General features: G+C 33.8%; 1 protein-coding gene across 1 annotated transcript in view; it reads right to left on the bottom strand.

Moving 5' to 3' along the window:
• The window catches only part of LOC145663103 (uncharacterized), a 306,502-nt gene that overhangs the window by 228,847 nt on the left and 63,390 nt on the right, over positions 1-14,265 (bottom strand). The gene's annotated exons all lie outside the window — the stretch shown is intronic.

The following is a 14,265-nucleotide window of genomic DNA, read 5'->3' as shown; positions in this document are numbered from 1 at the left end:
ATCTGGTCAGTTCGTTAGTAATTGACGAAAGAAGAACAAAGGTGTATATATAATCAGTTTCGGTGGTGATAGTATCATATAATTATGGCTGTAAGCAAGCTTGAAGCCTGGGTTCAAATTCTGTTCAATTCGGTATATACTGGAGTTCTTCAAGCTTTCTTGGTTACCAGAAGAAGCGGCTTAGAATTTACATCTCAGGCGTTTTGCTATTTTAAATCAGACCGTTACTTATCATAGGTATATCTTTGTGTTCATATTTACTAATTTATTTTTGTTCAAAACTAATTTTGAAAAGAAAGCGGCAGACCAGAGCGCGAAACCCTGGAAAATTGAGAGGAATTCCCTCCCATTTATTATTTTTGGAACAAAATTTCTCCCATCAATAACCTACTGAGTAACTAAATATATGGATAATATTGTCCTAATTTTGCAAATTAATTGTGTTAATCAACATGATTCTATATGCAATTAATGTGCGAACTAGTGGTTAGTAGCACTCCTAAACTTGCATACTTTAATAATTATGGATGTTGAAATATGTGAATTGTCTATGTTGAAACATTGCAGTGTGACAATATATATTTTTTTTTCTTTTTTTTATACATCTCTCTTTCCTTCCCTGCTACTTCAATTGTTATTATTTCGCACCCTGATTGATATTATAATTTTCATTGGAATTGATATATTGGAATTAGGTTTACCAATCAAAATTCCTTCATATACTTATCCTGTCTGGCCATGTGTCCTCTGTCGAGGAGACAAGCATCTGAAGAACTACCTGTGGATCAAAATCAATTTTGTTTACGAGGGTCAAAAGCTGGGTATTACGTTCGTTGATGCAGATGGTCCATCCTGTTGATCCAAAGATATAAGGAATATGTATCTCCCGCAGGGGTTATCATAAATGAATTGCCAGTTGTAGTATGCAACCTAACTGTACTTAGACATCAGCTTGGTTGCATACCTTCAGTTACTTTCAGTATCCTTACCGAACTCCTTTACATGTTGAACGGACTACTTATTAAATTTAAAAAGTAGCATATTTTAAAAATAGCTTAAATTTTCAGGAGATCGTAAATCATGTAATATAACTCAAATTTTAGGACATGAAATGTTAAATTAAGCACTGTTTAATAAGCTAGTACTTGTTCAGTTTGAATGGGAAACAAGGAGGAAGTAATCACGTTCATAATTCTACAACAGCGTTTCCCAACATTTTTCAACTTGCGGCACACTACGGATGTAACTTGAATTCTCGCGGCACACTCATAGATATTATTATTATTATTTGCAAATATAAAATACCATGGTATTTTTTTTCTATGATTACTGATCTGCTCACAGAGATGATTATTGCAATCACACAGCTTGCGATGCGTCGAAATCAAAACACAGCTGTTGAATAAAGTGTTGTTCTGTCATTCACGTGCGAATGAGTGTTCTACGAACGTTCACTTGTGTACCGTACAAGTGTTTCCATTTCTCGCTGTTAGTATGACTCTCAATTGAAGCGTAACATAGCAGCTAACCGTGGAAATGTGTACGATCCGAAATACTGTCTGCTACACAGTAATAGATGTAGAATAATATACTACAATTACAGTAATTTTTTCCATGGTAGAAATTCATAGTAATGTGAAATACAAAAATATACATTTTCTTCCCATGTCTTGCAATTTGGTTGCTATAGAATTAATAATTTTCTTTCGATTTCCTCGCGGCACACCAGCGGTCCATTCGCGGCACACCAGTGTGCCGCGGCACACCGGTTGGGAAACGCTGTTCTACAAGTACTAACAAACAACTTGCCGCAAACTTTCACGGCTTGGAGCTAGTCTCTTCGTATTGATATAGGAAGATTTTAGTTTAACATCACTCATGATGTGAAGTCTGTTTTGCTCCTTTCTCTTTTTCCTTCCACCTTTCTGTTACATCCCTCATGATACAGTTCCCCCTTAGCTAATGCCCCGATCAGATTCTCTTTCCCATTCTAAATGTATTTAACATAGTTTCTCTCATACTATTCGTAACATTTTCTTATTTGTTTCCTATCCGACTCAGCTAATTTCCCCGTTCTTCTCCACACCAATATTTAAAAAACCATCAGTCTTTGTTCGCTGCTTTTTACGTTGTGTTCTCAGTTTTGTTCCATACAGAGTAGTTTCTATATAGAGTTAAATATTTACTCAAAGCAAAATTCTCGTACATTCTCCATTACGAAACAATTAAATTCAGGGAAAAGCCAATTTGGTAGAGTTCTTTAAATTTTTATTTTATCGTCCTACGATTGTGCACTGAGGCTAAGGGTAAAAGTGATGATAGTAGAATGAAGAAACTGGGAGGAAGAGAGAGTATCCAGAGAAACCCACGCACTTGATGATTGTCTACCACAAAGTTCACTTGCCGTGGGCTGCGATTGAGGCTGGGACCACACGCATTAGAGACGACCCCTTTACTACTGACCCACCGCAGCCTCCCAGGCGTATAGTCTGGCATGTGTGTGTGATGGAATTGTGCCAAAGAGTATTGTATGTGGTGGGCAGATGGTTTGCAACAACTGGGTGGAAACATGTGTGACACTACGTGGGTGCTAATCAAAGTAGTAGTGTTCTATCGCTCGGATGTAAAGTACCTCCCATTATTTGTCAGTTATCGAACAGGACAATAGCGGAGAACTCTATTTACAAGTCTGTTCATATGCATCTCGTTAATGAAGAGGTACACCAAAACAGCCGTACATAAGGAACGTGCGTTTGTATTAGGAATGTTTTCCCAATAGGCGGGTACTGTTGACCCGTATGTATTAAGACCAGCATATACACTCTTTCCAAGATTTGGTGTTCAATGCGTGAAACTGGCTTTTACTACCACTTAAGAGGGATTGTGGAAAACGCCGCACTGTACGCACGGTGTAATTTTAAAGAGAACGTGTTGGACGCGATACGGGACAGTTATGGCACTAGGGTTCGTATTAGATTCCAATTCGATATCGACTGAGGAGTCAAAGTAGTACTTAACAATATTTTCGGTGATCGTTGGATTATCAAGGGTGAACCTTGTCCGTGACCACCTTAGTCGGTTTGTTTTGTTCAGGTATTAGTTTATTTTTAATTATGACAATTATCTCTAGGAGCAGGAATCATGTTACATATGAACTGTATTTTACCTATTCTGAAAGAAACATATTCTGTAATAAACTGTACAATTCTTAATTAGATATAACGTTTTTATTTGATCAAATCTTATATATGTATTAATCAAGACTAGCAATGTCCTTTTATTGACATAAGAAGTAGACAACATGAGCTAATGAAATTCTGCTGCTACTACTGCAAGAAGTGGTTCAGGTGTGACCATCCAGACAAGGCAAGAGGAAGGCCTCTTAATTATCCTCTGTGTGTCAAGTTGTCCTTCTTCTTCCTTCCTTTCGAGGAGACACACAGAACGTCTGCTTTTGCCTTCCATATTAACATTCCGCACAAGGACCGCACGATAAAGACGCGCTAATCATGTCAGGCATAGTACTGCATACAGCTACACAAACACACACAGGAAGCGATGCAGGCCTAAAGGCAGACAACTTATGTGCAGTCACAAAATGCAAAAGCAGTGAGAGAGTAAAACAGACACAAATAAAATTGTCATGAATAATTCAACAGTAGTTAAAATTACTTATTACATACATACACACATATACATATTGAAAATTTTGCTTCCAGCCTCATTTCAAGTTCACTTGCAGTGTGAAGAAAGGAATGGTTTCATCTTTGTAATGATTAGTTATGTGCCAATATATCGTTTTGCAAATATATTTTCCTCAATATACGCACATTTCTGCACACCATTCTAAATAGCATTGCAGATAATACAAGATTGGTACAAACACTGTTCCCACTTTCTCATATATAATTCACATCGTATAATGAAATTCAGCTACATAAATTTAGTACCAGTAGAGGGGGCAAACTCAAGTTATAGACGTATTCTATAACGTATTCTGAAAAACTGAATTGTAATGTTCAAGTCTTTTCTTCAAGTCTTCATTTTCCATATTTGGTTTCTGGTAGTGACGAAAGTTTCTTAAGATCAAGATAGAGAGATTTTTTTAAATCTGTTATCTCCACTATGGAGCTTTATTTTATTTTTACCGAAATTGTTTCCGGAAGAACATTTCTGGCTTAATGACACGTTAAGGCCATCGAAACATATGAGAAAGTTGTGTTCATAGAAAAATGCTGAGATGATAACCAGAGAGAATATTTCTTATTCATTATCTCCACTGTGTTTTGCGAAATATTCTTCCTGCCAGAATGATTTTGCCTTAATGGTACAGAATTCGAGATTTGAAACATTAAATTATTTGTGTCTTGAAATTTAACATCTTTCAACACCGCGGCTCTATGAGACGTATATCTACAATTTAAACTGGAAATCGAAGCACTGACATGCGTTCACTGCTCTCCCACCAAGAATCGAACCCGACACTACACCTGCATGCTAATCAATAGACCAAGGAAAATAGATCAGATCATTGTTCATATACACAGGGAGAGAAATGCTGAGATGGTAGCTATAATTGGAGCTAGGGACACTTCCTTTTACACACCTAATATTAAGCATGTAAAGTAAGGTGCTAGCAAAGTTGTCCAAGCTTCCTGTCAACCTCGCATATGTGTTACCAGCCGCTATCGCCGTTAACGGTTAACCTCCGAATTGCAAGTACGGAATCAACATTGGGGATAACGGGACGTGTATTTGATTAGAGACCCTGTCCTTTAGAGTCGGCTACATAGTTATAATTGCGGGGAACCTTCAAGTTTTTCTTTCTTTTTTTTTTTTTTTTTTTTCTCTCCCTGTTTAAATTCTAATCCACGTGGGACCACACCCGTGTACACTACCTGTCCTTGGACTGCGTGGTATGTCTTTCAGCAAAACTGACTTTCGGGTGTGGCAATCCAGATGACCATGAACTATTAGAAAAAGCTCTCCCTGAATACAAGTATCAGGCTCTCTTAACTGCATTGCTCTTGTCTTCCTGATATATTGGCCCTGAAGTCATCAAAGCCTTCTCGTGTCCATGACTTTGATGCTTTTTTGTTTTCGTTTCCCGCCATTTTTTTCTAACGATGTCTACAAATGTAAGTTAATATCTTAGGAACACGTCATCTGTTTAGTGGACCAAGAAAACTAGTGGAAGAACGCTGAAGGTTACCACTACCGGAATACGTGCAAAATGCATTATCTTCTATTTGCTTCATAGAATTATCTATTACCTTTTCCCACATTTTTTTCTTTCTTCAAAACATCACGAGAGCATACACGTGATATTTAAATGCTTTTAAACATATGAATTATATTCTTTGTAGTTTTATTACTTTTCTATTATTACAAAAAACAAAGAAAGTAACGAGTTGTTAAAAATCAAGAATGTTATAAAATAATTAAGACGTGACTAAGGTCACTTTACTGGTTTAAGTGAGCAACACCCAAACAATTATTATGGTTTCAAATTATAAACTCTGTTAACAATTGTCCATAATCTTATACATTTGTTCTGTTGCTTGCTAAACAAACAACAGAAATATTTCTGGTTATATTTAAACTGTGAAAGGAGAACAAATTATACAAACGTTTTTCCCAAGACCTTGTAAATCGAGTCTTCCTCTTATTTTCTATGTATATGAAAATATGACAAAGTATATGATAATAATCGCTGTATATTAACTAATAAGCAGAGATCGAAATTAGAATATGATTATGGTATTGACTTTATGCTTCATAATTTGATGCAATCGTTACCAGAAGATCTCTACACGCTTTCTTGTCAATATTTCGAAACGAATTAAGGTCAGTTTGCTGGTTTAGTGCCAAGAGCATGAATCCTTGATGAAATTTCTCTAATAAAAGATTTCATGATTTTTTTAAAAAAGACAATTCCCTTATCTACAATATTTTCATAGTATGACTTTGAAACGAGTTTGACCGACTGGGGGATAGTTCAAAATAAATTTTCGGAGATGATACTCTGCGTTAAAGAAAACTACTCAAATGTATTTTTTCCGTTCCGAAATTAATGTCAAATGAACGTGAAAGCAAAACAGGTAACTTTTGTCCATAATTTCTCATATCAATAATATGAAATCATCTCTGTGCACAATAATCCAAGATGTACTTCCGGATGGAGCTACTATGGTTCAGTGCTAGTGCTCACCTCCGGTGTGACGGATGCCCAGTTTGACCCCAGGCCAAACCATGTGAGTTTGTGGTGGACAATCGTGTCCGTTACTTTTTCAGTTTCCACTTTCCCTCCCACGTTTTCATTCCACCATTTCTTTCATAAGTTTTCACTCATTCAAATTAAGAAGTCCCATGTGATGTAATATGGTCTATTAAAAGCAACTCTGAATTTTAATCATAATACCAGACAAATAAACAAAAAGCAACTTATGCTAGCATTAAGTTTTAGAACGATTCTGCCCACCTGAAAACTGCAATGAGCATAAAACAGCATAAGTTTGAGATATGGGAGGAAATTAACAGTCAAACATCTGTATAACGAGATTGAAGTCCTTCAAAATTGAATTGATTATTTTATGATAATCATATTTGGGACATCCATCATCTTTGGAGCCACAATAACACCCGTTCATATGTTATCCTTCAAAGGTCCAGCAAAAAATCTATTATGTGGATACAGCGATATTAAAATGATGTGATGATTATGTAAATGTAAATTCAGCACATAAAAGTGATACGTTACCTTTTGTTGTTTTAAACAACACTGTTCTCGATGAAGAAGATACTAGAGCAGGTAAAATCAGGTGTACTTCTTAATAATTTACGAACTTAAGATCACCCACGACTTTAGAATTTCCTGCATGGTTGTAAGTACAAAGACAAAACATAGTCATTTTGAAACACGTATGTACTCTATTGAAAACTTGACTGTCTGTCTTGAGAGTATACGGCGTACACCCACCTAATAGTTTTATAGTCCAATCAGGGTATACTTATATTAAATTTATGAAAGAAGAACCTATAGAGGGTGGTTTTATGGAAACAGTCAAGCATATACCCATCAAAAAGTCTAGCATTACACCACTGCTTGTGCCTGTAGGTGTAACTTTTTTAAATATAACTTTTGAAAGTTCTAGAAGATAGCAATTCTAGTGCATTTATTAATATATATTACATTTTAATTGGATTGCATCACATTTTGGAATATGTTTGTTATAAGTTTAGGTAAATTATGCAAGGAACACCTCAGTATTAACGGCTGGTAAACACTCAAAATAATTTTATTTGGCATAACTAAGGTGAGATGTTTCTCTTCATTTTTAACGGTGTTGAGATACCTATATAATCTTCACTTTTTTTAGCCCATTGATTTCCACAGAAAATTATTTTGCTGTTTGCTTTAAAATGAACTGAAATTTTATTGTTACATATTTATATTGATTCCTTCTTTCTAGTCTAATTAATTATATCTAGCATTTTCAAAATAAATTTTCATTATACATATATACATTTAACAGTACTTAAATTAAAATGAATTATTAAATATTAAAATTACGTATATATATATATATATATATATATATATATATATATATATATGTGTGTGTGTGTGTGTGTGTGTGTGTGTCATTTTTCACGTAGTAAGGAGTATCTAAATCAGAAGGTGAAACCATGTTCATTTCAGAGAACAGAAAAATGATTGACGATGTAAGTTAATAGGCTATATCTATATGGCACTGGCTTGTCTTCGGTGCTTCTCCCGTGATCCTCCTCCATTAAGATTTAATTTCAAGAACATTTTCTTTTTCAAAGTTTCTATACCAATAACATGCTTTACAACTTTTGACTCTAGTCCTACACGTTCCACTTTATGTTCAATCTAATCTAAATCTTTAATTACATTTTTAATATTGTTAAAGTCAATGACCTGTGCAGAGGCGTAGACATAAGAAAGTGTTTCAGATTTCAACCCTTTCTTCTTCCGCAACCTTTCCTTTTTTTCTTTTTTTTCTTTTTTACCTTGACAATTAGTATAATATAGATGACCACATCCGTGTGTCTGTACAGATGTTATGTCAAAAATAAAGATACCTCTTTACGTACTATAAATGTTGCTCTTCCACCTGTCACACTTCATCTTCTGGTTTATTAATCAATAACAAAGACACAGAACTCAGCCCAATACTTCATTCCAAAACATCATGAGAAACGAGTTAGTAAAGTTGGCTCTCAGGCGAAGTTCAAGTCAATGTGCATGGGTTACTGAGTACGAAGTTGGGTACATAATACTTGCATACCATTTAAGAAAAGTTGCAATTCATGTGGACTTTTATTTTGTTCAGGTACATCGCATCATAAAATATACGAACAAAATAATTTCACTTCTGAACTTCTGCTCCTAAAGAGGAATAACCCTGTCAGTCACCTTAAAAGGTCTTCTTGGGTGAGCAATCTCTTGATTGGTTTGACGTAGTTTTCAATTTTGCCTTATACTGAACTAGATGTTTCATTTCCTTATAGTTTTCCACCCATACATTTTTTATTATTTGGTTCATACATTTCAATCACGGCTTCCCCTGGGAACTCTTTCATCTACTCTTCTCAATTTAGCCAAAAGAGTGGTTTCTCCATATCTTACAATATTTCGAATCGCCTAATTCCATCTTTTCTATAGAGTCTTCTTCTATCATCTTCAACACACTTGCATTTGATATATTATTTTCCCACCTAATTTCAACATCCTTTTCCCATAGCACTACATTTCCAAGGCTTCCATTTTCCATTTTTCTTCTTCTAGAGTTTATATATTCATCCTTAAAAGGTAATGGTCCTAAATCGAATTCGAATCTTGGCATAATTCTGAAACCCCTAGCAGATTGTTCAACCACATCATAACTTAGAAATAACATTATTGGCTTACTGGGAGACGTCTGTGCTTCACAATCGAGCGTTGTTCATTTTTTCACTGCTTGTAATCCAGTTTCACTGCAGTGGTCCAGTTTTTTTTTACCCACTCTATGCATAATGAAGTTTATATTATATATATATTTACACCAAAAACTGCCCTTTACTATTATTTGGGCATAATATCAAGCCTGAGTCCATCAAAGTGACATGTTATTGCTATGAGTTCACTTCAAACAGGATTTATTATCTCTACCTTTACAAAATCTAAAGTGCATAGGCTATAAAACAATTAAGTAATTAATTTTCCACAAATGCCCTCTTTTACAACTTATATCAAGTATGTCAATTAAAAAAATGTTAAATAGTGAAGCTTCGAGTTTCTATTACTCAGGTTTCTTAGCAAGCCTACACTGTAAAAAAAAAAAAAAAAAAAAAAAAAAAAAAAAAAAAAAACCTTTTAGAATAAGTTTTTGAGGAAAAAATTGATAAAATAGTGTTTAAAAAGTGTGCTTCGCGTGTTCAAAAAGCTTTAATACTTAAAAACAGTGTCTAGTGTGACATATTTAAAACATTTCTTCTCGACAAACACTTCGGAAACAAAGTTATGTCGCATTCTACAAACCTATTTGAGACAAACTTGGAAAAAACAGTATCTAAAAGAGGGTACATATGCGTCATCCGGAAGTGTTCAAAGAGAATCGTTAATGTGTAAAATGTTCTAACTGTGTCTAAAAGTGGTTTTCAAATATTTTGCAGTGTATATATTTCTTTAGCATTATTTCATTATGAATTTACGTGGAAATAGTGAAGTATAATTAGTAAGATTTTCCTGTCTTGCACTTCAATTCAAAAACTTTCTTGCAATACATCATCTTTCAGGTTTTCACCTGACACCAGGGCCGTGCCGTGGGAGGGGGGGCGAGCGGGGCGACGGCCCCGGCCGCCGAAATAAAGGGGCGAAAATTCGGGAGAAAAAGAGACAAAAGAAAGGGAAAATACTTGTAATATATGTATGGAGGCGCCATCGTATACTCTCGCCCCGAGCGCTGATTTTCCACGGCATGGCCCTGCCTGATACGGTACCTTTTACACACTGTATATGAGTTTGTTTGAATCCATTATTATGTATTAAGAAGGACTAGGAATGTATGCAGCTAATCTGGATTAAGAACTTCGATATAACATCAACCACAAACATTTTTCATTAAAATATCTCAGCTCTATGAGAATTTTAAGGCAAAAATATCACAATAGTTAATATAAACAAAAGATATAAATCGAGGCCCCATCACGGCGAAATTAAAATACCGCTAATTTACAGTAAATATGTGATATCTTCAAATATTTTCAATATATTCAAATCTTTCAATTTCCAGCCATTTATTTTCGCGTTTCTGAATGGCCGCAAACGAAAAGCTAGTAGGTGACTCATGATAACGGCACCTCATGGAAAATAATATTGTCTACAGCGTTCTTGATATATATTTCAATCATCTTTTGTCTATTTGAAGATATCACAAAATTACTGTAAAATTAGCGATATTTTAATTTTGCAGTGATTAAGCCTCTTAATGTAGCTGTACCGATGGAAGATTCATCAGTATGTACAAAAATAAATGTATTACATTAACAATCGAGAACTCCGTAAGAAAACTTATTATATATCAATCTATAGTAAGTGCTAATTATTTGAAAGAAATATTATAAAAAGCTATTCCTAACCTTATATATATATATATATATATATATATATATACACTACTTACAACATCTTATGTAAAAAAAATTACAATAATAATAATAATACAAGAAACAACATGCGCACACATAAAATTATACCCTTACCTGGAATGGTTGAAGTAAATTGAAATTAATTATTTAAAAGAATTGCATGTAGATGTATTTGAAGTTTCCCGCCGAACAAGTTATCAAATACTGTATTATTAAAGAAATGTGTTTTCGTGTGAATCCATAACAAGAATTAATTATGTGAAAAAAACATTGTAAGAAAAAAATTCCTAACCTAGGCTACGTGGTATGTGCATGTCCTACTTATAAAACTGTTATGGAACTTCAAAAAGAGACAGTCACGTCATGTGTGGTCCTGGTATTATTCTTTTTAGCCTTGGGTGGATTCAATGACTCTTTACAAATCCATATTCATCTGTGTTGTCTACTACAGACGGGAATGCTCAAAGTGATATATATATATTCAGTGAGGAGGCAAATCGATATGCATGCACAGAATATTTCACGTAAAAGACAATTACTTACGCATACACTAAAAATACTATATTAAAACCACTAAAAACACTATGATATATTTGTGTGTTGTGTGACTAAATAAATCTGTTTTGACATTTCGAAAATTGAAACTTGAACTCCGAAATTAGAACTTGAGTTCATGCCTGTAAGTAATAAGTATTAAGTGGCAGTATGGTGCAAGAATTTAGTAATTTATTGTAATTAGTAGTTGATTTTACAAATAAGCTTCTATCAGCACAGTAGACTTTATAAGTCATCCTACTCCGAAAACCCAGGAAGAAGTAATTAATTCTCTTTTGTTCTACCCTACGAGCGGCAATAATCTACAGGAAGACTTTAAGCCATGAATAAGATTTGTATAAGTTTACTTATATTAGATTTCTAACTGGACTTATTTAGTTTGAGACCACGTTGATTTATTGGAAAATTGTCAGGGATGCCCACGTAGGGAAAGAATCATAACATTGATTTATTTTTGAAGGAATGAGACGATTGCACCAGTTACCAACTCAAAATTTCTATAAAAAGTGTGTCAAAAGTGTACCATGAGGAGCGGGGAGGAAAATGGGCAGAATTTGAGATCAAATATTGCTTTATGAAAATATATATCTGAAGAATTTAGGATAACTTAGAAGGTGCGTTAAATATCTTAGGAAGATGGACATCCCTAAACACTGCTATAATGCAAAACCTCAGATATGCAAGCTAGAGCTCAGATAGTAAATATTCGTGATGTTGAAGTGCAACATACATTAAAAAACATCGATGGAGTTACATTTGTTGCACCCTATTTACCATCAATTGCAGTGATCCTCAAACTTAACGGAAATTGGGATGAAGCCTTCTCGTTTGCATTAAGACATTCTTATAGTTGATATTTTAAGGACAAACTTCACGATCATTGATAAAATTGTATATATATAGTGCAGAAAAACACAAACCAACCTGTACTAGGGTTTCTACTAAAAACCACGAATGCTATCTAACCGAGTCAGGGCAGGGCGAAGCTGATGGGCACACGCGATAGCGTGAGAATGCGTCCGAAGGGAGCAGCAGTGTCAGCAATGTTGTGTATACGCGTAAGAAAGGTAGTGAAAACTAGTAGGTTTCGGCCATGATACGAGTTTCAATGGCACTTGTTATTGTTTCATGCTAGTAATGCTTCACTTGTGCCGGTGGAAAATAGTATCTAACAGTCATCTTTCACCTTATTCATTGTATCCGTCCTAAAACACTTGTAATGATTTTACACAAGTAACTCTACACTTGTTAACCTAAAATACTGGTGTATTACTTTCTATCGCCTGCAGAAATTTGTTCTTTATAAATATGTCTTTTCATTCAAAATATTGAATTTTACCTGTAAATCTTCCAAAATGTGGTGCGCCAGAGGTAAACCAGCACCCAATCCCAGCATTATGAATACATTGATAGCAAATATAAGTAAAATTAGAATATAAATAGGAACATAACACAGAATAACTTATTTTTTTAAAGAAAATGGCTATTACTTTCCCTAAATCCAAAAAGAAAAGTTTAATAAAAAATGAAATACTATATACTATTACACGTGCTTGATTGACTATCCTTTCTGAGCAGTTAATATTATCTTTTTTTTTTTTAAAAAAAAAAAAAAATAAGAATCGGGAACAAAGTTTGAAAAATGAAATGAAATCTTTGAGTTTTACGTCCCACGTTATGCCGGTTAGGATAATTGGCTGAGTGTATAGATCCTAATTTGTAATTTATAAATATTTGAAATCCTTATCACGTACATCTTCGTTAATAACTTCATTATTTTTCAGTTAAAAACAATTTCACGTTATTATTAACTGTGATACAAATTTCAAATCATGTTTTGAGATTTATATCCTTGATCACCTACAGAACACTTTAATATTCTGCCAACTGATTCTTTCCCCTAATTTATTTTTAAAATTTTCAATTGTTTGCAAAGTGTTCTTATAAATTCTATACAGCATTATAGTTTCATGGTATTCAACTTACGTCATCTTTCCAGAAAAAAGAAGTTGGCCTACTATATATGTTAAATTAAATTGAAAGATATATAACATATTTTTCAAGTTACGTACATACTTCTCTTCTTTCTCATTTTGTTTAAAATAAATTAATACAAAGTATGATGTCATACAGAAAAAGCGAATGCCGCCATTTCCTTTTCGTCTTTCTTTTGTTTTTTTTATTATGGTTTCCTTCGCTAAAAGAAACGGCTTTCTTTTGTTTAATTTGCAAGCTGGCCTTGAATTCATTCAGAACAGTTTAGTACACAACTCTTCCGATTTTCTTCTTCTTAAACAGAATCAGATGAAAAAGAAGAAGAAGAAGAATTTACTTATTTTAGAATCGTACCTGTTCCACAAGTTTCATTCCAAAACAAGTAGCAACATGTAACACTTACTGTTTAGTCAGTTCTATATACGTACAACACCAAATCTGGAACACTGTTTTTTCTTTAAGAGAAAGAACTTATTAATCATTTAAAAATTTTGCAAATTCTCTTCAAAACGAATGACGTTATAAGCAATGTTGCCTGAACATATTTTTTAAAAATACTTAGCTCAGTCATGATCTTTCCTCTTTTCATTAATCTTTTAAAAAATATATGTAGAAACGACAGCCACACACAAACTTTCATTAAAGAGTCAGTTAATTCTGGGCAAATCTTTCTTTTCTTTTACCAAAACTACTATTTTTTTTTTTAAAAAAAACTTTATATTAGTTTGTGTACCTTCAAATTAGTATTCATGGCCAAATGTTAGGTTATAAGAAGCTACTCAGTGATTTTTGCCAAGTCGGTAAGTACGTAGGCAGTCTGACCAGAAATTCAATGTACATTATTAATAATGCCATGAATGAGAGAGAGAGAGACCTTTTAGCTAAGAATAATGTTTTTTCACACAACTAATGTTAACACCAGCGACACATTTCAAATACCAGACAATGTAATATACAACAATGAAATATATTAAAAGATATTTACGATAGCGAAGTATAATTGTAACAAAGAATAAAAAAGAACAATAAACTTACTGCATAAATATTAAAAGGATTATA

This window comes from Thermobia domestica, chromosome 10, assembly GCF_964235325.1.
Source record: "Thermobia domestica chromosome 10, izTheDome1.hap1.1, whole genome shotgun sequence".
NCBI lineage: Eukaryota > Metazoa > Arthropoda > Insecta > Zygentoma > Lepismatidae > Thermobia > Thermobia domestica.
Note: the sequence above shows the minus strand (reverse complement) of the source record. Positions and strands in the feature narration are given on the sequence as shown.